The 23,861-nt window shown below is 42.7% G+C and overlaps 1 protein-coding gene across 6 annotated transcripts in view; it reads right to left on the bottom strand.

Moving 5' to 3' along the window:
• The window catches only part of Ntrk2 (neurotrophic receptor tyrosine kinase 2), a 346,711-nt gene that overhangs the window by 186,045 nt on the left and 136,805 nt on the right, over positions 1-23,861 (bottom strand). The window lies entirely within an intron of this gene.

Here is a 23,861-nt window from a genome sequence, read left to right as displayed (position 1 = left end):
TCATGCTTCCTACAGGCTAAGAACAGAGAGTGGCTGTGGGCCTCAGCCATGTAGAGACCACGAAAGGGGGTGTTCTAGTGCAGAATTTGGAGTCAAAGTCTGATTCGCAGGGGCTAACGAGAAAGGGGGAATAACTGGAGAGGAAGAACAGCCTTCTGTGAGGGTGCCTACAGGTGGCCCAGGAGAAAGGAGCACTCAGTGGGCCAGGGCCTTTGTGAGGCTGGATGATTCTTTTTTCTCAGATGTGAGGAATATAAGCAGAAAAGTTGGTAGCAGAAAAGTTAGTGGGAAAAACAGTACATGTAATGCTGCAGGTACAATGACCATGAAGATATCTTGCATTAGACAAAAAGGGGCAAGAGAGTGCATGGGACAGGGAGCTGTCCTGGAAAAGCATCAGATCAGGAGGAAAGGCAGACCCAGAACCATGTACACAGGCAGCAGGACAAGCGTGATTTAGCTCATGGGTGTTCTCTTTTTGATACTTTTGGATTGCATGAAGGGAGCAATGATAGCTAGCAACTATAGAATCAAAGATAAAATAAATAAAAAGCAATAGGGAGACTAGATATCATTAAAAAATACAAGAGTAAAGGATCCTTGTGGCCTGGGAAGTAGCAGCCTCTAAGTAGCAGCGAGCTGGAAACAAATCTGGAAAGAGGAGACCTGGAAATGGAGGGACTTGAAACAGTAAAGCCACAGGAGTGCCCCAAAATACAATTACATTTGGTTAACTTACATGTTTAATTTTTTAAGGCTGGTCAGTTCAGTCAGCAGAAGATGAGATTCATAGTTTCAGGGCCATGCGCTCATGTCCAATGCTGGATGCCAGTCATAGAGACCCTTGCATCGGGTCCTGACCTCCTTCCAGGTATTAGGTGTGGGGCAAAAGGAAAGCCAGAGCCGGAATGGCAGTGCAGCGGGGACCTGCTTACCAGTTGTTCACAGGGAATAAAAAGCCACAGGCAGCCAAAACCTTGGTGTTCAATGATCATATTACACTGAGCAAAATGGCGAGGGGATGGAGGCTGGGTGTGCTAGACAAGTGGCTAGGCAGGCAAGGTTTGAAAAAGAGGGAGCAACACATTCTTGTGAAAGGGATGGAACAGCCAGATCCAGGTTGTGGTTAACAAGCCATCTGCTTTTCAGTCAGTTGTGGGAAGGAATTCTCTCAAGAGTCACATAGGTCTGTTTCAGTGGAGATCTTATCTAATATCTTAGCCCCACAGTTCCAGGCCTATTTCTCTGGGCTCAACTAAGACCACTGGTGCAAAGCAATTTTAGCCTGATGCCACCTGCTTGCTATCATGAAGAAAGTGCACTTCCTCAATCGGACTCACTAATTACACTGGAAGTTAGTTCAGGGAAGTCACCTGTGCAGGGCCTATGCTGCTTGATAAGGAACACGATTATACTTGGGCCTGGGGGAGGGTGACATGGCAAGTATGATCAAAGCTAGACAGAGTACATGTTTCTCACAAAGGATCAAACTTAGCAAGCATGGATCGAGACCTTTTCCTAAATGGAAAAAAATGAAAAAGGAGACTTTATTTTATTTCTAAGGCCTTTAAGTAGCAAGAAAGATGGACAAGGAGGAAGAGAAAGAAAGGGTGTCTGCATAAGAAGGGATGCGTACTGGCAGCAAAATGCACCACTTAATAATATCAAAATTCTGCAAATGGAGGGGGAGAAAAAGTAATCAGGAAACCCAGAAGCCTACAGTTACAGAGGTTCCCAAAGTCTTCCATCCGTATCTCTAATAAAGAGCAGCAATTTGTCTGCATTTCACAGACGCAGCTGAGGAACTGGCAGCACCTTACACCTGCCCATTTGCAGGAATTAGGGGAAGGTGACAGCATCATTCCTGGGCAGCAAAGCAGAGAAAACCCAGAGGCACCCTGAGGCATGGAGAATATGCCTCTTGCTTTGCCTCTCCTAGGGGTTCTGAGGCCAGCTCCACATCAACAAAATGAGCAGGGCCCAGCTTGGAACTAACACTACACTTGTGGCTGGTGTTTACTACATGAAGGGAACAGTCATTGCTCCAGGTCTTCATGGAGTGTGAGTGGCCCTAGGATGTGTGTGTCTTCTCACGAGGGTTACAGAGTCCTCAGCCTCCAGGGCATGATGTCATGCTACAAAGAAAGGAGATGGTGAGCCTGGAGGCTGAGGTCTCAGGCTTTGATTCTTATGTCTGCACTATCCACGAACATAAGGTGGACAACTTGCACACTAAGTTCTCTGTAAAAGATGGGGCAGGTTTGAGGTATTTGGTCAGTATGTGTGTTCACCAAAGCAAGCAAGATATAAAATTTGTGCTCACCCATTGTAGGAGATGACTGAACGTCTCCCCTTGTATGTAGAACAGTTCCATATACTGATATGTACAGAGCTGACTATGGTATTTCCTTCTTTCTTCTCTTAGCTCTAAGCACTGCAATAAGTCTACCCAGAGGTACTGGTATGTAATCTCTAAAGCCATCACATAGTCTTCTGTTTCCTGGAATAGCGCTCTCTATAAAAGATACGAGCACAGCGAGATGGCAGAGCCAATCAGTTTCAGGAATGTCAACTGGGTAAGAGCATCAAAATAAAGAGGCGATGAGTCCACAGGGCACAAAAGTTTATATATCAGAAACTAAAGCAAAAGCTTTAGTTGTTTCTTTAATTGAATTATGCAGAGTGATCCTTCTGCATGTCATTGTCCCTGCATTTGCAAAGATGTTTTTCTCCCTACCTAGCTAGCCAGCTTAGGTTAATCACATAGTTCCCACCATCCTCACTGTCACTCATCCTTGAGTCACCCCTTTCTTCACGATAATAAATTCTGGGAGAAGCCTTGGGTCGAGGCCTTTGTCTCCTTAGCCTCATAGAGATTGGGTTTAGGAACCCTCAGCTGCCCTTAACTTGGAATATATCTATACTATCACTGTGGGTTGCACTGGAAGTGGTAGATTGGAATTAACTTGCTGGAGTTCCAATAATGTTTCAGTAGGACTTATAAATATAACTTGTGGATTGTGGGGAAGACTAAAAACAGGGATTACAATACATGGATTATAGTACTCTATATTTGGGATTACAATAACCCATGGCTTATGCTGTTGCAGGTTTTTAAAGTTAGGTTTCAGACTCTTCTAGTGGGCAATCATTAGACAAACCAATGAGAACAACCTCAATGTTGCACAAGAATCATCTGAAAAAGACACCCATTAGGTTGACCACCTAACCACAAATGGAGCAAAATAAATAATACATATGCATCATTGTGAATTGGGATGACTGTATGTGTTAATTATCACAGTCATAAAGGAAGTGAGGTCATTTATTTTTCAAAGAATTAATGAAGTGGATGTTTTACCTCATAGCTTTTGTGTGCATCTTGGCATTCCTTCTAGACACTGAATCCAGCTCTCAGAGAAAGGCATTATTAAAAAATCAGAAGGTTATGCATAGGATTTCAATTCTTTTTAATCAGTGAAGCAGAAGTTAACTAGTCTGCCTATATTTTAAGGTCAAAATTGTCTTTTTAAGCACATGAATTATTTTAAGCATTATTTATTTTAATTTAAATTACATATTGACAATAAAATTTCACAAAATAGTACATACACATTCTATATGCAAGATTAAATAGGTGGGTTTTTTATCCTAAAATACTTCTGAAAAATCTTTTGCATTATAAAATGTGATTTTTTTGGTCGAAGACTATAATAGTATAAAAAGAAAATAAGAGGCACCTATAATGTCATATTCTATTTTTATTAACATTGTGATATGATTTTTTACTTCATAAAAAGTAAGTTGGGAATTATAACCCACATGGAACACACAGTGGGTGAAGCTCTTCTCAACTTCAGAATCATTCAAGTGACTGTTGAGCATTCAAGATTTTGCTTTTTATTTTCTGCCTTTTTAAATTATGTGGGGAGTCTCAATCTTGTACACATGGCTTCCTCTCTACGCCCTATTTCCTTTATTATTGTTTTTACCATTTTCCTATTCTGAGTAACAACTTTTACCATTACATCATCTATTATTATTGCCAGATATGAGTGAAATGTGTATTTGTTTGGTAACCAGAAGATCACAGAAATTCTAGATTCATTACTGAGACTGCAATTTGAAACAATTACAATATCTACAAACATCAGTATCATTGTCCTTTTCATAGCTAAGCCCATTATATCCATGACATATTAGTTGGATCTTTTGGAACATAATAAAATGATAGTGACAATGTGACATTGTGCCGTTTCATTTTAAAGGTGAAACTGCACCATTAAGTATGATGGTGACTATTGGTACATGACTGCCATGCAAAGAAAATATTCTTTTATTCTTGGTCCAATAATTCTTATGAAAAAAATCACTTAATTTTATTAACATCTAATTCATTTTGGTAAGAACAAAAAAGGTTTTCTGTCATGACTCGGAATTGGTCACTGAGTTCCTAGCAAATCATAACAATATGGAACTATTCTTTATTATTAGGCTGTATATAAAGTTATCTATAAAGTTTCATCTTCTCATGTCTGAAAACCCTCACTATTCTATCAGGCAAAGTTCACTGCTACAATATTTCCCTCTAAAGCATCAGTTTTTGGAGGACTTATTCAGGGTAGACCTATTAGATTACATACTCTATTCTAAGCACTTTATTTGTATCTGTAAAGAATCCTATAAGGCAGACCTTATTATGTTATTATTTTTTAAATGAGGAAATAGTGGCCCCAAGGAGTCAAACCATGTATGTGAATTTCCATGGTTGATGAGGGGCAGGATTTGACACCAAAATGAGCTCACAGCCACCTCAGGAGCTTTATTTCCTGTCATTGAGGTAGCCCGAGGCAGCTCACATAATGCTTCATAAAATTTTGCTCATTTAAAAAATATGAATAACAACAAGAAGAACAATATCTACCTAAGAGGATTGGCATGAACATCCCTGTGCCTGGCAAGGAGACATCCAATACAGTGACAGCTACCATGTATAGTTTATTTCTTTATTTACTTACATATTCATGGAATTCCTGCCCTATGTCAACTATTGTTTCGGGTAGTTGGGAAACAGCACTGCTCTCATGGAATTTCTGTACAGTACATCCTCAAACAATCTTATATTGTTAGACTCTATCAAACTCTATTGTGGGCTTTCTGCCCATTATCTGTTCTTCTGAAATCACAAACACTTGAAAACCCAAAGTTAAACTCACTTGTTAGAAAAACCTGACTTGAGCTGCTGTGAGGCAATTTGTAGAATTATCTTATTCCAGTGAATATGACCAGCTTTCGGCTTCACAGAAGAAATGGCAATGCCTGTGACTACAAAGCATCTCATGACCTCACTGGAGGGTATGGTAGGGTTCACTGTATGAACTGCACAGTGTATTTCCAATTCCCAGCCCCTCCCCAGCTCAGCACATCCGGTTCTAGGGGTTTTGGATAAGATTACACAGTCCTATATGATATACAGCAATGTTAGACTCCTAGAAAGACAAATCTCTGTCCCAGTGGGGTCTAATGGGGAATAAATTAGTTCTCTTGATGGGAATGCAAGTCCCTGGTGGGCACTGACTTTCCCAGCTCACTTCATGCCCACAGTAACTTATGTTACTTATCTGCTGCAAATAGTTGGTGGGTTCTTGATTATCTTTTCATTCAGTTTAATTCTGTTCAATGGCCTCTTCCTTGATCCAGGGTGTTTTGGTTGCCTGTTGGGGCTATTATTTCCAGACAAAACTGTCAAATAAGCTATCATTCCTAGCAACATGGGCAGGCTGACCATAGGAGACATTGGACTTTTCTTGCATTTCTGCATACCATAAGGTTTTCTGCCTCATTGATATCTGAAAAATAACTGTGTTCAAACTATGTCAGTGTAATTTAATAATTTTACTTCCACTGTAAGGTTAACTCGACACATTTTGGCAAAGAATAGAGATATGGCACTGACCCAAATGGTAAGGAGCTCTGTTTCCCTGAGATTTCTATTCAAAGATAACTCCAAGATGCTGTGAGAGCTATGCTGGCATGGGCATGAGCTGTGCCATTGAATTCTGTCTTTCACTTTAATCACACCACAAGGGCTTCATTAAGATTCTGGAGCTATTTCATTTTGTCAATTGTTTAGTGTTTATGTTAAATTAGGATTTGCCAGGATTTCAGGGAGCTGCTGAAATGGCCTCAACCAAGCTCTGTAAGCCATACATAAGAAAAGCCATGCTTCACATTGGTCACACACATTATATTTTCCAACGTACTTTCATTGTGATTTCAGGGTAATGTCCCATCAGTTAGCTTCTTTGTGTCAGCCCATCTTGCTGTTACTCAGGTAGGTATCAGCAACAGAAATTTAGAATTCCAGTTGCATGATTTTACAACAGCATTGTTACCAAGGAGGCAGGAGGGGCAGCTTGGATTCTGGCCAACTCAATGGGCTGTCTTTGAACTTTTGTGGGGTTTTGGTTATCTGTGCTAGAATCTCATAGCAGCAGATATCATAAAAATTATCCCATGATTCCAGCTCCTGATGGACACACTCTCCTTTGATGCAGAGAAACTCCCTGTTCCCAAGGCATCCATACTGTCTTTCAGAGCCAGAGCTAGTGTCACAGGCAGGAGACATTTGTGCACATAGCATCTTGCAGGGCGGTCATGCATAGATGGGCATGGATACATAGTGGCTGGTGAGGGAAGGTATCTTACGCAGGGACAGGTGCTCAGTAATTTCTGATGGATGAATGGTGGCAGCTACTAAATGCCACTTTTAGAAACAGGTTCACTTCATGAAATATGTAGGATAATTCAAACTCCCAGATAAAGTGCCTGCGTTTGAACTATGGGAGTATTTGTGAAGGCAGGCATCCTTGAAACAGTGGATGGAATGACTAAGCACTTGTAATAGGTTTTTCCTGCCCAAACAATACTCCCTTCCCCAAGAGAGAAAACTTGCAGGTCATATGCAGGACAAGTAATATAAAGAATTATATTACTTATGCAAGAAGACCCTGATCTTGGTCTATTTCGCCCATTTTATAGTATGAGCTATCCCATCTACATGATTTTCAGCACCTAGTGCTAAAGGAGATGCAGTCATTTGGATCATTAAATATTAAAAATTTTAAAACCTTGACAGGAGAACATTAAACCAAATGTGCAGCCCTTCTGCGCACAGGTCCCAGTCCCACAAAGGGTATGAGTAATCACTGTTTGCTTGTAACGTTACAACTCTCTTGCTGTCTGTAATTAGTGGGCTTTCTAAATCCCAGAAGGCTCAGTACTTGACAGAGCTAATCATCAAAGCCAGAAAAGATGAAGTCAGTTGTGACACAGATCAGCCTGAAAACACATCCTTCAGATTAGAAATGGGAGGTAAGCAGGACATCCTAAAGGTTCCCAGAAGCTCTGTGGCTCTCGACCCACAGGGAAAATGTGTTGAGGCCTCAAGAAAATGTGTTTTCTTGGTTGGGGCCAGCAGAACTCAAGGGCATCCTGGGTAACACTTCAGGGTAACACTAGGGCACAAGGCAGAGCAAACATGGATACCGGCTAGCATCTGTAAAATCAGAAACTTGCTATTTCAAATTCATTTTGAGATTTCAACTGGGAAAAATATAGGGTTGACAGGTATACTTGGATTTCCAACAAACAAGGAATAATTGCTAAACATGTATATTCCAAATAATATATGGGACATAATTATGCTGAACATCATTTTTTATTTATATAAAATTCAAATTTGAATGAGGGTCTTGTATTTATTTGCTAAATTTGGAAAACTTGCTGGTAGACACTTCTAGGTTCTCCGTTTATATCTAATACAATTTTGGAAGAAATGTTTGTCTTTCCCAAATGAGTTAGAATTTAGACAGAGAGAGTAGCTTGCCAGGCAGAAATGGCTCCAGGACTGTAGCAAGCTGCACAAAGCCTAGGGCACCTTTGAACCCTCCTTCCTCTTTGGAGTGGTCTTGCAGCTCACAGGCCTTTTGGCAAACTGAGGCCACCTGGGCAGCATAGAACAGCTGCACGAAGGCTCTGCCCCTGCAGAGATTCTCATTTAATGGACAACTGAGATATAGAAGGGCAGGTGACTTTGTAAGTGCTCCTCTGGTGAGAACTAAAACATCAGGTATCTACTTATATAGTGGCTTATCAAGGGAAGCCACTATAAAGATATAGATATAGATATAGAGATAGATAGAGAGAGAGAGAGAGAGAGAGAGAGAGAGAGATAGAGATAGAGATAGAGATAGAGATAGAGATAGATCTCCATATCCTCCAAAATTATGAATGAGTCAAATTCACTTCATATTTATAGAAGAATTCTCTCTCCCTCTCTTTATTTTTTTCTCTCTTTTTCCTTTTTTTTCTGTTTTGTTGTCATATTAGCATGAGAAGCACAAGGCTGATCTTATCCAATACCTGGCCACAAGTGTGATTACATAAGATGTTTTCAAAAGCTGATGCCAAGACCCCACTCCCTGACACTCTAACGGAGTTCATTTGGTTGGCTGCATGCATAAGCATGTTTCAAGTTTCTCCAGATGATGTTCCTGTGTACTAGAACCCTGAGTGGCTTCTCACACACCAACTCCTGCCTCCTTTCCTCTCCCGCCTTTGAAACCTGTCTGAGATTGTGTACATGTAACTAGGATTTTTGATGACCACTCTTAGAGACTAAGGCAGCTCAGGCTGAAGGGTTCTCCCTTCCCCAGACTTGCTATCCTAGCTAGGTGCTCATGGTGCCATGTGGGTGAGTCTGAATCCTCTCACTTGGGTGCTGAAAGACCATTGATAGTAGTTTAGAGTCTGGATGGAAAACCAATGATTCAGGCCAATTCCCTCTGCTTCCTTGTGCTCCCACCACTGGGAATGGACTGGAAAGTTTGGGGATGATTCAGTGAAGCTCACTTCATTGAAGAAAACCACAGGAAATTACACTGAGTCATTAGACACTGGAAAATGAGGGAAGAGGCAGGTTCCTTTATGTTCTGGATGTTGGTTCAGCCTGGCAATTACGTGAGGTTTCCTATCTTGGCCATAAGGGTGGCACATGACTGAAGCCTTAGCCATTCATGTGCACCAACCAAAGGCAAGGACACAGGCTCATCACAAGACTATACACCTGGCCTGCTGCTACTCCTACATCCCCTGCTACGCACGTCAGGTTGGCCCTCACCTCCATCTTTATTTTCATACATCTTGTCTACCTTTCCAGAGCCAGTAAGAGTGTCTACTTCCACAGCAGCTTTCCCTCGATCTCATAGGGAGGGACAGGTTCTCTGTTTGCTACCTCTCCTTGGCAATTCAGATGTCTTCAATGATATATACCTTACTGTGTAGCTTGTTATGTCTCTCTCACAAAGTAGAAATTCTTTGTGGAAATGTAAAACTCTTAAAAATATGGCTCAGTTTTAAGATGCCTAGCCTCACTGTGTGGATGCCAAATGCTGGTTTAGGGAATTTGGTTGTGATTCTTTATATAGAACCACAGCCTGTGACTTCCAAAGAATTAGTGTGAATCACTCAATTTCCAGTTATACGGCAAGAAACAAGTCACGAGAGAAAACAAGTATATGAAGTTTCACTGAATTCCATGCTCTGAAAGTCATTCTAGAAGGAAAATCAACATTTTTGTATTTCTAAAATAATAGCCATAAATGAGTTTGTTTGGGGTTCGCTGGGTATTAGCATGAAGAATAATTTACAAAGTTTGTTTTCTGAGACAATGAAATTTTATTTTCTGCTGGAGCAAAAATATATTATTTGTTTGTAAGTTTAGCTTACTTTGGGTCAGGAACCTGTGCCTACTTTGCCCTTCACTAAGAGAACAGAACTGGGAGGATCTCCTAACTTCATTTAAAAAGGTAATTGTCTGAGTCACATTCTCATCACTGGAACAATATACAAAAGATCCCCAGCATAAGGGAGGAAAAGATTATTGGGGCTTATGCTCAGCCCATCGTCCACTGGCTCCAAGGAAAGACCACATGTTGCTAAGACTTTCTCATGGCATCACACACAAGAAGCAGAAAGGTCAAGAGAGAAGCCAGGGAAGTGGAGAGGACTTCCAGGCCCAGCCCTAGAGACCAACTTCTTCCCAACAAACCTGATCTCTAACCTTGAGCTAGAGACACTGCTCTCATAGTTAATCACCTCCCGGAGGTTCTGCCTCTGATCATGTAAAGCTTTTAGGGGGACATCTAGATATAAACCATGACAGTGGTCAGTCACCTGAAATGACCACATTTTCTGTACATCATGAGGCTTAGACTCCCAAGTTTTCTTTTCCCTTTCATGAATAGGAAACCCCAGGAATGCTTAAATAAGGGTATAGATCCTGGATCCCAAGAGCCCTGTTTGGATTTGGCTGGGACTTGTACTAGCTCCTTGATCCCATCTCAGTCTCTCAGCCTCCTTGGGTCTCAGCTTCCTTCTCAGAAAGTAGGGTAACAGTCACAGCAGCAGTATCTCCTGCGTACAGTGCTATGAAGACAGCATCTGCAAAACGCTTCAGTACCGCCTGGCCTCCAGAAGAGCCTCTACCAGGACAGCTCCAACCCAGCACAGCCCTGGGAGACCAGGCCGGATGTTGGCTCTTATTCAGCAGTGGACATGAATGTTCTCTGTCTCCCTTCCTGCCCCTACCCTCAGCCATGTTAACAAAATAGCACACAAACACTAAAGCAAACATCTGCGAGGAAAGCTAAAAGCAGCCTAAGTGTGTGCTAAGAGAGGGCCATTCTTATGCTCTTCTGCTGTGACTATAAATTAGCCAATATTTCTGGAAAGTAAATTGGTAATATATTACTAAGGTCTTAAAATATTAAAACCTTATGACTTAGAAATATTTTGTTTGGAAATCAATCCTAAAAGGAAAAAGCCAGACATGTGGACAAAGATTTATGCACAAAGACGCCCATTTGTGTGTTACTTTTGATAATGAAATTGGAAATTATTTAAGTGTAAAATACTAGAAATTATTACACTACAGTTTATTCACAGGATGAAAAACTATGAAACCATAAAAATTTTTATATATGAGAAATGTTAATTCCAGAAAGAAATTCTTATACTACTCACTACGTATAAAAGATAAAAACAAATATTTATATATAAGATTATTTCAACTATGTAATAAATATTGGCATATAAAAATATTAGGAAAACCAAGTCAGATACTTAAGATGGAATGACTACATATAGGAAAATTTTACCTCTTTCTTTATAATTTATACATCTTCTAAAAAGACAATACCAGCATAATTTTAGCAATCACCAGGGGAAGGAAAGATACAAAAAATATGAGCATCAAATTTAGCTCATTACAGCTGTATGTTATTTCAAAATTTCTGTGTAATAATTGAGAATAACCTAATACCCACCTGACACTGGATATTAGTGTATTTGATCTCGATAGTCTACCTTGTTTATAGCATTCTCTTTCTCTCTTCCACACTAAGAACAGTTCAAAAAAAGATTAATATCACACACAGACACACAGACACACAGACACACACACACACACCCTTATGCTGCTCAGTAAGCATGAAGAGGAGATGGGAAAGTAATAAGGAACCCCGCAGGCACCAACATCTAACAGCTACTTACTTGGAAATTTCTTCCACCCTATTTCTGATCGAGGTTTTTAAAGTTCATAAAGACTCAATTAGACTAACACGAGACACTGCATACAATTCCCAGGTACAGGCAACTGCAGACCATGCACAGAGGCACCAAAACCCTGGAAAGGACTCTAGGTAGGGACTGCAGCTAGCACTCATGAAAGGCATTATGGGAAGCAGCTAACAACAGTGGAAAAGCAGCACAAAGTACATAGTGTTGCCAGGCCCACCAGGTTTCCACGTTTAGTGTAATTCCACACCAATGTCATAGCATCTTATACTTCACTGCCTGCCACCAGGTGAGGGGTGTTCATCACTAGGTGGTAAAATGGATGGTCCCCAAACCACTCCCATTTGGTGTGCTGACAGCTGTGAGCATTGTCCCAGATGTTTTTGATGGCATATTTCCAGGAATTATTATTGTTCTCTCACTGATAAATGAGAAACAAAGCACTCTCAAATCCAGAGGGGACAAAATGTCTTTGCGACCTCTGTGGCAGCCATCCACAGATTCCAAATAGGAAAGAAAAATATAGGGCTTAGTGAAGAAGATTAAACTGCTGTATCCATTAAAGACCAAAAGTGAGTGTCATAAATCCCCTGGTAGCCCCAGTTGGCATCAGGTAGACCTCCACCGTTTATCCTGGAATGTCAGGGAGATGTTTATGGGTCAAAGAAATGTCCCCTAAGTGCTTCCTTTCATATGTGGTCTGGACCCAAAGCTACCCAGATGAGCAGGATGTCACCTCCAAGGAGGCCACCAGAAAGAATATTTAGCAGATCAGGACCTGCAAACTGCAGAGCAAAACAATTGTTTTAGTCATTTCATCTAGGAAAGCAAAGCCATTGTAAACCAATGAGTGGGATCCCTTAGGTTCCATCTGGGAGTCCATGGAGCAAAGCTGCTAGTGGATTTGCTTTGCTTGACTATAACTTTATGAAAAAAATCTTTACATGACCCACTAGCATTCTAAAATCAGGAAATTTTATGTAGCAATACAAACTTCTCATTTCTCAAGATGGGGGTGATGGGAAAAGGAAGAAAGGGAAGAAGGAAAATAATCCTGGAGAATAGTCTACCTTCAGTACACAGAAGCCATGTAGTGTGTCTCCTGAGACAGGCATGCCACATCCCACTCACATGGTCCCCACCAGTGATCCACTGGTTTGTGTATCTGCCTGACTCCTTTAACAGGCACTGAGTTTGTGGTCCATGGATCACTGGTAGCAGAGGTCAATATAACAGCTCAATGCTTCACTATTCTCCAGCTTCAAGATTTACAGTCATTTTCATGCTTTCCTTGCTTTGGACTCTTCTATCTACCCCCAAATGACCATTAAAAATGACACATTTTTTAAAGAAACAAGTTATATTTAATTGGAGGCACAAGGAGGATAAGTCTCTCTCTCTCTTTTTCTCTCTCTTTCTTTCTCTCTCATCTTTCCGTTTCTGTCTCTCCTTTGTTTTTTGTACTAATGGTCCCTTTGAGTTTTCTTTGGAACAAATAAAAGAATTCATTTATGGGGGGGATGATAAAAAGTAGGCTTCTCTTGCCCTCTAGAAAATCTTCACCTGAAGACTGAATCTCCCAAAAGACAGGCAGAATTAGGGAGAAGGAGCATATCTATGTAAATGCAAATTTTCCCTGTCATGAAAATAAACCCTAAAAGATAAATTTTTAGCTTCAACACAGAATGAAGTTATAGCTCTTTGACAAATGATGTTCTGCGTTACCATGACAACGGGACCCGCTAGAGGTGCCCATACAGAGGCCTACCCATAAATCAGAACGTTTTAGGAAAAGGTTAAAACAAACATTTCTAGACTATTCCCCAGATATGGTGCCAAAAATGTAATTATAGACATTTGTATCAGTTTAACACAAAAGATGACAGCTCCAATTTTATAATATGTTAATTAAAAAATCTATTAGGTCCATGTCCCTTGGAGAGAATTAGTATCACACCTTAGGTTGGGAGTCAGTGCAGCTCAGTGGCTGCGGAAATGGAGTGGCGGAGTCAGAGAGCAGACTTCCATCTCCCAACAGTGCAGGGGAGAGTTCATAGGAGGAGTCCCTACTCTCAAGGAGCAGAGCACAGGGCTTATAGCCTTTCTGTCACTGTGTACTATCATGAGAAAGACTGAGGAATACAGTGGAATTGGGGAAAGCTGATAAACTGAGGTTAGCTCAATCAGAAAGGCAGTTGTAAAGCTCCTAAGACTTGTTAAGCCAAAGAAGACACAGAGGAGCATAAATTGCTAGCAGCTTCCAAGAGGCCGGGACCATGAGAATGCGCTCATGATCAGATATCAGGAACATGTTTCTCAAGGTAGAGGTCATGGGAGTCTATCCTGAGGGCCACAGAGCAGCAGCAGGCAAGCCAAATTGAAGCAAGCAGCAAGTTTTATCTGGCCGGCACAGCATTCTCTTAAAAACGTCCATGTCTGCCAACATTCAGAAATGAAGAGATGGAACACAAAACTCTGGATACTTCTTTTTCAAAAACACATGACTTGGCAGCGATGGGCCTGGATTCTGACCAGAAAACTGGAGTTGGAGTTGAGTTCAGAAAATAAAGGCCCTGCAAAGTCAGGACTTTGCCCTCCCCACACCCACAGTTGTTAGAAGAGAAAAAGACACAAGGAAGGGGCGCAAGAACTGGGGAGCGTATGTGGCAGCTGCGCCTACACACCAGACACACATCTCGGGCCTGCCTTTGCACTGCTGAGTGAGCCCTGACACGCAGTCTGGAGTCTGTAGAACAAGCCTACCTTCCTGCGATCTGCCATCCTGCTGTCCTCCAGGTCCCTGTAGGTGTCTGAGTGGGCCACTTTGTCATTCCACCAGTTTCTCTTTAGCTGGGACCCTGTGTGGCCTCCTGACGTGACTCCTTGTAGAACTTACTCTGGTGGCTTCATATGTATGGAACCATAGTGCAGTAATATTCTTGAAGAGTATTTAAGAATGGTCCAAAAAATGTGCTACCTTCAAAGTCTGGCATTATCTCTCATGACATAGACAGGATGCTATAAGAAATGTCTAGCCAAAGCCCTGGAACTACCTATGACAAGCTTCAGATCTCATCACTCATTTATTCATCCAATAAACACGGAGCATCATTTAAGTGGTATTATGACTAAAGGCCATGCAACATGTCTCTTCCATTCTTATGTCAGGGAATTAAATTTTTTGAATGAATAAATGCTTAGTGGAAATCTCTACAGGTAATAACAGTACTTTGGTTCTACTGTGTGCTAGATACACAAGGTATGCTAAGAAACACAGTGACACTTTGAATTTTTTAAAAAAATTATTACAGTAAAAGACACACTGCCATAAATTCCCTTCAAAGTATTCTCCCTTGCTTTGAGCACATGTATCCCATTGTTCTTGCCACTTCCTAATGCAGTTCTGGAAGTCTCCTTTCACAAGTGTCTTTAGTTGTGCCATCTTGGCTGCCCCGAGGTCCTAAATGGACTTTAAAAATTTACTTTTCATATTCATGCTGACTTTGGAAAAGAGTTAGGAGTCCCACTGGGCCAGGGCCAGGAAATGAGGTGGATGGACACAGTATCATGTTTTTAAGAGCTGTCATTCATTTTGAGGACGGCATGCAGTAGCATCATTATTCTTTAGCACAGTTTTGTAAAGACATTCATGAAGGAGGATCCTCAGAGCTGCTTCAGACAGTGATGGGATGAGTATGTTCAAAGTAAAAAGGGGGATTAGTGCCAATGTATCTTTTACTATAAGTAATTATTTTTTAAAATGTAAAATTCACTGTATGTTTCAATCACATGTCATTCATTCTTACCCTTTAACCTATGTGATAGAAGTTACTGCCCTTGATTTAGAGAAAAGGAAGCTGAGACTAGAGGCTAAGTGGCGACTTGAATTCAGAAGTCTTGGGTGCCTGTCCCAGGTGCCTCCTGCTGTGTTTCTAGTCTCACAGCTGAACAACTCTGCTCCCAAGGGCAATGGCTTGATAGAGGACTGCACAAAAATAAACAGCTGGTCTTGACCCCTAAGGCCTGTGACATTGAGCTTGTTTGGAAAAATGGCTCATTGCAGATGTATTTCAGACTCCCAAGATAAAATCATTCTGAATTTCAGATAACAATTACTCTTAACAGATGCAGGAGGGCACAGGTCATACAAAGTGGAAGGCCTGTTTGCATCTTCCAAACACAGAAGTCCTTGAGGGGAGGCCCCAGGGGTGGCAGTGGGGGGATATGGGAGAGGGGTCTGAAGAACAATGGGAGGGAAGCATGGCTGATTCAGAGACAAAGCTGAGAAAGCTGTACATGCCCAAGAGCCATAAAAGGATGAGCAAACCTAACCACAGCAGAGGGCCTGGGAAGTGGCAGGCTGAGCAGATGTGATGGATTCAGTTAAAAAGAAGCATCTGATCCTTGTGCCTGAGTCCACCACAATCCAGGGATATCCAGTTAGCAGATGGTGCTGCCGCTTCTGCCTTCCCTCCCACCTCTGTTGGGCTTCCTTCGAGTACAGTCGGCCAGCAGCTATAGGGTCTATCTTGCTGAGGCGTGCCACACTGTGAAGGAAACAGCACACTGGACTACTAAGCTACAAGATGTGGCAGCAGCTTGAGGCTTCCCTGGAAGGTTTGCCTTCCCAGCACCAGGACAAGCATGTCTCATGATCTCAGACCTCAGTGCTGGGGATCAATGCACACAGGAACATGGCCTGAATCACAGCTAAGAAACCTGTGAACTCAGAGAAAAACAACTGGTGACTGGAAGCCACTGCAGGCTCTTCTAGGAGAAGTTGGGGTCTAGAGTGTTGCTGGCTCCAGAGCCTCTTTCTATCTCCTATTGAGCTTCATCTGCCTACTCTAGATAGCCCTGCCATCCTCTCTCCAGCTTGTTCTAGAGGAAAACGAAAGGTGGCATCAGGAGCCCATACACCGATTGCCAGCATCTGAGGTGATTTGAATCCTGCATGGTGATCTCATTAAAGAGCTGCTGGAATGGGTGTCATCAAGCACTGCCATGCAGGCTGAAGATCAGAGTTCACAGTGGAGTTTGTCCTACAATTCTTACTTCCTGTGGGCTTGGGGAGGTCGCAGATTTCAGGGAGTGGGCAGTACAGGGATCACTCTGCTGCAAAGTCTCTGCTGCCATGAGTCCTGTCCCTGGTGGCAGCCAGCACCCTCGCCTCTTCTCTGGAGGGCTGCTCTTGAGCTTCTGTGGCCCTCACCTGCCATCTGCAGCCCTCAGCAGTGACTGACAGTTGCATAGATATGAAAGTCCAGGCCTAATCTCGGGCTAGGATGACTCTGAGGGATGATTTACAATCCCAATGTCCCCTGAAGCTACTGCCACAAGGATTGGTCTCAGACCACCTCCTCGCTTGTCTTTCCTGGCTCTGTCCTGCTCCCACTTCCTTCCACAAACACACCCTTAATAAATCACTGCATGTGAATCCCCTTCTCAGCATCTGCTTCCAGAAAGCCCAAGCCAACAGTCAAGGGACGGACATGAAGGAATCTGATTTGAAAGCTACCAGCAGAAGGTACAGTGAGAGGGTCACAGCAGGCAGAAAGACATGTTCTGTCTGGCTCACAAGGACTTCAAAAAAACGGATGGGCTTTGCCAACACTTAAAAACTGGAAAATTTTACACAAAACCCCAGATCTTCCTGAGACGTTGCTGAGTATTGCTGGCTCCCGGCCGGCATTCTGCATAGTAACGTTGCTTAGCGCTGCAGTAGCTCTCATGCATGCATGGAGCCCGTCCTTGCCAGCCAGCTCCTCAAGAACAGGACTTGCCCAGTCTTGGTTCCCAAAGTTACTTGAGTCTTTGATCTATGGTCTAGTGCATAGGGGTGTCTAATAAAAGTCTGCGGAAACTGAAGCAGGCATCGTTTCTCTTGAAAGCATCCCAATCTGAGGACTGTTGTCTGCGGAAACTGAAGCAGGCATCGTTTCTCTTGAAAGCATCCCAATCTGAGGACTGTTGGAGACCAGGGAGAAAAACTGTATAAGAGGATGCATCTCTGTTCCACTCCAGCTCTTTCCTCATGCCTGGCAAGATACTGATGCACACTGCCATAAACACTCTGCTGAAGGAATATGAATCAATAATGAGACCTGCCACGATAGGAAAAGTATTTGACAGGGAATGTAAAAGGAAATGAAATAAAAATCACTTGTAATTTTAGAATGTAGGTGAGAAAAACAAAAACAGGTCCTAGTTTCCAATGTTGTTTTATATTACCATAAGTAAAAGGATGGCTACAGCTCAAAACTGACATTTTACACAGACCCAAATGCTGACTTGCACTCTGTTTCTTAAGGAGTTTGGTTGAATCCCTTCTAATCCCTGCAAGCTGCTCAGAGGTCACATCAGGAGGCAAAGGTTCCACAGGTGCTGGGACCTGGTGCTGCTGAGCCTCAAGTGCTCAAGGCACTTGGAACACAGAGGTTGGGAGCCCTCAGTCACTCTGCAGCTCGTTTGGTAAATGGAGCACAGATAAGGTAGCCTCTGTGGCAAGAATGCACCTCAAGGACCTTCAGGGACAGGACCCTGACTACTGCACACTGAAACCGGCTCCTCATCTTCCCAAGGCCAAGGTGACCTGGGCTGCTCCATTGCCAATGGCTGAGAGTGGCAGGAAAATGAAGGCAGTCTCCTCCAGGGAGATAACTCTCACCCCTAACAGTTGATGTTGGTGTGAGGATGTCTCAGTACTCCTCTTCGAATAGCCACGCAGGTGCCTGACCAAGCCTCTCCCACCTCACCCACTGAGGTCCCGGCATTGCAGTCAGAGGCTCCTGCAACCTTTTCCAGGCTCCTCCCCATTTCTCTCACCCAAAGAGCAACTCCTGGCGAAGAACTTTGCAACTTTAATTACACTTCAGTGTCTGTCACTGAGATGATGTACTCTGCACTTGAAAGTTCCTATTATCTATCCTGTGCAAAGCACAAGCACTCTACTTATCTACGGAGCCTCCCAATCTCCATGAGGCCATATTAGCTCAAAGATAAAAGCTCGTATGAAGAAAACATAAAGAAGAGCATGCTGCATGGAGTGAATATGGAGTTAAGGGAAAAGAACAAGAACAAGAGGAGAGTGGGGAGGAGGGGAAAGGGGCAACATTTCAGTTGTTTTGCCATCTGGTCAATTTTCTACTAAGAATATGGCCATGAAGATTCCTGAAACATCTATTCACGCCTTGAGGAAAAGCCCTGAGATCTTCTTCATTACCTGTCTTGTTCTGCAATTTCAGCTCCTGAATGGCCAGGAGGGGATTTACAGTCCCTCAGAGGGCTTCTGGCCAAGCAGTTGTCCAAAAGGACAATGACAACCATAAGGTTTCATCCATTACACCCCAAACCTCAACGCTTCCAGATTTCATTCCATTGAAAGGTAGAAAAGGGAAGTACACTTTCTGCCTGAAATAAAATACATCTCATAACCAAGAGAGGAAAGAGCACAGTAATTCATAAACACACACACATGCAGGCATGCACACCAGCCACCTACAATCCTTCTTCTGCCTCTCTCCCAAGAGGGTTAACATTAAAAGGAAATCTTCAGTCTTGTTACTTCATAATTCACAGGAAAATATAAAAATGAGATGAAATCAGCAGCATCATTTATAAGCCCTGAAAAATAGAAGTTTCCAAGCTGTCATAAATAAGGGTGGAAGCATTTGCCAAGTCAGAGATTTTGCCAAGTTTGAAATCCACTCAGCCCTTGAAGCTTGAAGCTCAGAACAGAGCACTCACCTTTTGGGATTTGTAATTTCTTCTCAGCAAAACTTCTTGCTATTTATATGAAAGTAAAAACAAAAAGCAAAAAATACAACATGGAAAGGTTTTTTTCTTTTTTAAAGAACTCAAAAGCATTATGCACAGTGAGCGGTGGGCAGGGAATAAGGATATAAATGATCTTCCTATTGTAATCAAATCCCCATGTGATCAACAAGCCTGAAAGTGTGCAATATTCATAGTGTGTGTGTGTGTGTGCGTGTGTGTGAATCAGTGTGTGTTTATGTGAATCACTGTGCTCCTGCTGGTGCTCAGTCACTCTGCCACATGCACATACTCATCCTTGAATCTGCTGTCCCTCCACATCAAACCATTTCTGAAATTTTAGTGTGTGACAATAAATAAAAGACAAAGATTATCTGTGATCTTTGGTTGGAAGAAAATGAGAAAAAGCAGAAGAAATGATTTTTTAAGAAAAATACAGGGCAGAAAAATAAAAACAGAGAAAATAAGTGAGCAAATAGGGTGAAGATACTGTCCACTAGTTTATACAGAGTAAAAAAAAAAAAATTCCAGGCCTGAAAGCAAGAGTACAGGTCTATGGCTATCTTGGAAGTGGTAGCTAACAGGACATGCCAGGCACAAAGGAATATCACTGACCCTCGAGACACAGAGCCAGAAGCAGGGGGTTGACAGGCAGGTCATCAGACATGGACACTCTGTCCAAACTCTTGTTTTCTCATCTGTAAATCATGAAAACAACTGAAGGACCAGCATTGCTAGTGTCAGCGTCAGACCGCAGCCCATGAAGCCACAAATGGCTCCTCCGTGGTTCCTGTGATCTCCTCAGAGCCTTGCTCACTGTCTGACATGATGGACACTTAATAAATATTTACTGAATGCTGAATAGACTTGATACATGATGAAATGAGATCATATATTACAGAACTGAGCATATGTCTCAATTAAGGTTCTGTCGAGGAAAAGCACTCCCTCCAGATGGTTTAAATGAAGAGATACACTGAAGGCTCTGTGGCGAGAGGTGTGAGAGCATTAATTGGCTAAGCAGGAAATGATAAGGCACTGAGAGAGTGACAACAGTGGGAAGCCTTTGGCATCTCTAGGTATGGAGATGCAGATGGGGAAAACAGTGTTCCTGAGTGCATAGAGGAGGCATATCTAACCAGACTCCAGAAGTAGAAGCATGGACCCTACTCCAGATGTGCCTTCACGCACGGAATGGCAGGCAACTCCTCCCTGGGAACTCCTGTGCTCACCTTGAGGCAAGCATGCCAGGAAACCTGCACTCCACCTTGGGCATTAAACATACCACTCAATGCAGCAGTACAATGTTTGGAGAATGATGATGGAGAGGTAGTAGACCTCACGAAAGTAATGCAACGGGGGAGAATCTGCCCCTTGAAAAGTCAAAAGCACCCTCAGAGGTTGTGTCCCAGTTTATGAAATCCTTAGTACTCCCCCAAAGGCCAAACTGTGTTGGCAACCCTGTTCTATATTTTGCACTCAAACTTGGATGCAATGTGGTTTAGGAGAGACTGTGTGAACTTACCTGAAGCTGAATAATTCTTTTCAAAGCAACCTACATGACCTACCCTTTTAGTTAGCATTCCAACAAGACTGATCATGCTATGATGAGAATTATTACAAAGAGATAAAAGGGTGGAAAATAAACACAAGAGGTATTTCTCCATCCTCCTTGGAAACAGAATAAAAATATTATAAGGAAGAAGAGAGAGGGAGAGAACATACTGTTTATTAGTTTGTAGTAGGGCAGAGATTTTAATTCAGCAAATATAGCCCTGGGCTCTTGTGGTCTATCAGAAAGACTCCATCAAATGCCTGGGAAATTGACACTTGCCCTTGGCAGAATCTCAGTCACTGGCTGCCAGATAAAACACAACTGGACAAGCACATCTATGCGACCAAGTTGCTCAGAGGGTATTCAGCTTCTTGGTGCTGGGAAGGTAAAGGGCAGTGCAGGTACTTTCTGCCACTTTGTTTTGTCCATGGAGGTGACTGGATGTGCCCTAAATCATGCCCTCCCACCGTGCCCTCACATCCTCACTGAGGCAGGTACCCTGGAGCTTGTGCATCAGCTCAAAGGAATGGGAAGGACTGAAAATGGACAGTGATAAAAAATAACGCTCTTGAGGACAGCGAAAAACAACAAACCCATCTTCCGTCACAATGGACAAAGCAAACACGCTCTGGATTTACATTAGCAAACTAGCACTGAATGCACACATACTTCACATAAACTTTGCTTCATAAGGAAGAATGTATAAAGTGGGTGCCGTGTCACGTGCTTTCAAGCCAAGATCTTTAAGAGGCTGGTTAGTGGCACAGACACCTGAGAGTTTGCCAGGGGCCCAGGCCAGGTGCCGCCCATCCTTCCTGGTTAAGCTGACCCTTGTGCTTCACTACAACTCAGTTGCCAAGGCTGAAGGAGTCACCACTGAGCACTTCCCTTATAAGGGTCAACACCTCCTGCCACATCAAGCCAGAGGCAGCAGACAACCCTCACACTCACCCAACTGGGCTCGGAGTCCAGGCTGTGTCAGGGAGTTGACGAGAGATCCAGATATTAAGCCAGCCTGCCCAAATTGGTCTTTGGGCTTCCCTTTGTCAGCCAGGTAGCCTGGGGCTGGTCCCTGGATAACTCTTTCCCTGGGTCCTAATCTTTAAAATAGCGAGGATACTAACATCAGTCCCATGAGGGTTGATGGGAAGATTGGAAACTACGTAAGACAGTGCCTGATGTAGAGTGAAAAATCAATACCCCTCAACTATCACTCTCTCTAGTCCTGTGTGGAGTTTGGGGTGTTTTTATGTTTGTGTTTTTGGTGATGGAGATGGAACCCAGGACCTCACATATGCTATAAAAAGCACGATACCACTGAGCTATGCGCCCAGCCCAGATCTCATTCTGACATGTCAGGAAGGTGGCCAGTAGTAGTACTTGGCCCCCTGGGCTTCCATGAAAGTATATTACTTTTAAGTGCTGGTAAGACATCAACCCACTTATTTAAAAAGCAGTTCAATGATAAGAAAAACAGTCCTGCTTAGGAAGCAAAGAATTATCGAGTTACTTGTAACTCATTGCCTGTAAAAACTTACTTGTAAGGTCAGAGGAAATTGAAAACCAGTCTTTGCTTTCAAAAATTCCCTTGGTCAACTTGGTTTTTCAAAAATTTCTATTTTTAGTTAAATATTTCTAAGCAGAGAACTCAAAAATGAAGGTTAATGTGTACTCAAAATGTGAAAAGCTGTGAGTTTGTAAAGTGAGACTAAAAGGGAGCAACTACCTTTCAGATAAAACGTGCAATGCTTTTTCTCCCAGAGTCCTCCACCAATTCCAGAGCATCACTCAAAGTTACTGAGCTATTTTAATGTGCACAAATCAGACCCTCTGATAAAAATCAAATCTGAAATGCGATTAACACTCGAGAACTGCCTCGGTAGAGAGAGGTTAGAGACTGGAACAGTGACAGTTCCAAAGAAAGCTCCAAAGCAGCCTTCACACCTCTCGGGCCATACCCACCACAGCCCAGTAGTCACCTTCTATTTGGTCTCACAGGTACCTGTGAGTCTGTGGATCTCCAGCATTTCTGGGCACACTTTGCCTCAGCGAGGCCCGTGGCTCTGTCAGACTACTACTAGCAGCACCAGGTGCCTCCCCTATACTGCATGTATTCAGCCCTTTATTTGAGCCACATCTCTTAAGTCTCTGAGGAGCACTGAGGGCAGGTATTATGGCTGTTATCATCTCCTTTACAAACTGAGAAAACCAAGCAACAGACCCTACAGCCATCATGTGGTGAAAGCTGGATTCCAGTCTGGGAACTTCTCGGAGGCCATTCTGCTTGTGAGCATAGCTGAGACTTGGAGCTGCCTACTGTAGGACAAGTGCCAACTGCTCCAGTTATCGTGCAGTCTCCGCTCATCAAATTTACAGTGTGTTTAGGAAAAATATTAAAAGTGGCATTACCATCTCTACATTCTGGGTTCTGAGAAGAGGGGTAAATGTGCCTGACATGAGGAAACACAAGGTGACAGCAGACCACTCAACCCACATCTCTGACATGGGGCAAAATCCACTGAGGTGATTAGAATATGGCCTAGGCTCAACTGAGTCTGAAATGGAGTCCTTCAGACTTTACCATTCTGTTCTCTCCTCGACGGGAAAATGAGGACATGTGTGAAGCTCTGGGGGTGGAGACAAAATGGACATGAAATGCGGTCAGGCAGGAATGAGCCCTCCAGGCCCTGTCTCTACAGCCACTGCTTTCCCCCACCCTTTCTATGAAAGTACTAGTCATTAGGTCTATCTAACTGTGATGTCACTTACAGGAGAGGATCAGAGCACTGCGAGTAGCCTCTTTCTGTAATGTGGGTCAGCCTAGAGTTTCTGTCAGACTGTAGTTTCATAAAACAAAAAAATGTTCCTTAAAGTTTTTTAAGGATTGCCTTTTAGC

This window comes from Cavia porcellus, unplaced genomic scaffold (assembly GCF_034190915.1).
Source record: "Cavia porcellus strain 051 isolate PalLab524CR breed Dunkin Hartley unplaced genomic scaffold, mCavPor4.1 scaffold_2, whole genome shotgun sequence".
Classification (NCBI taxonomy): Eukaryota; Metazoa; Chordata; class Mammalia; order Rodentia; family Caviidae; genus Cavia; species Cavia porcellus.
Note: the sequence above shows the minus strand (reverse complement) of the source record. Positions and strands in the feature narration are given on the sequence as shown.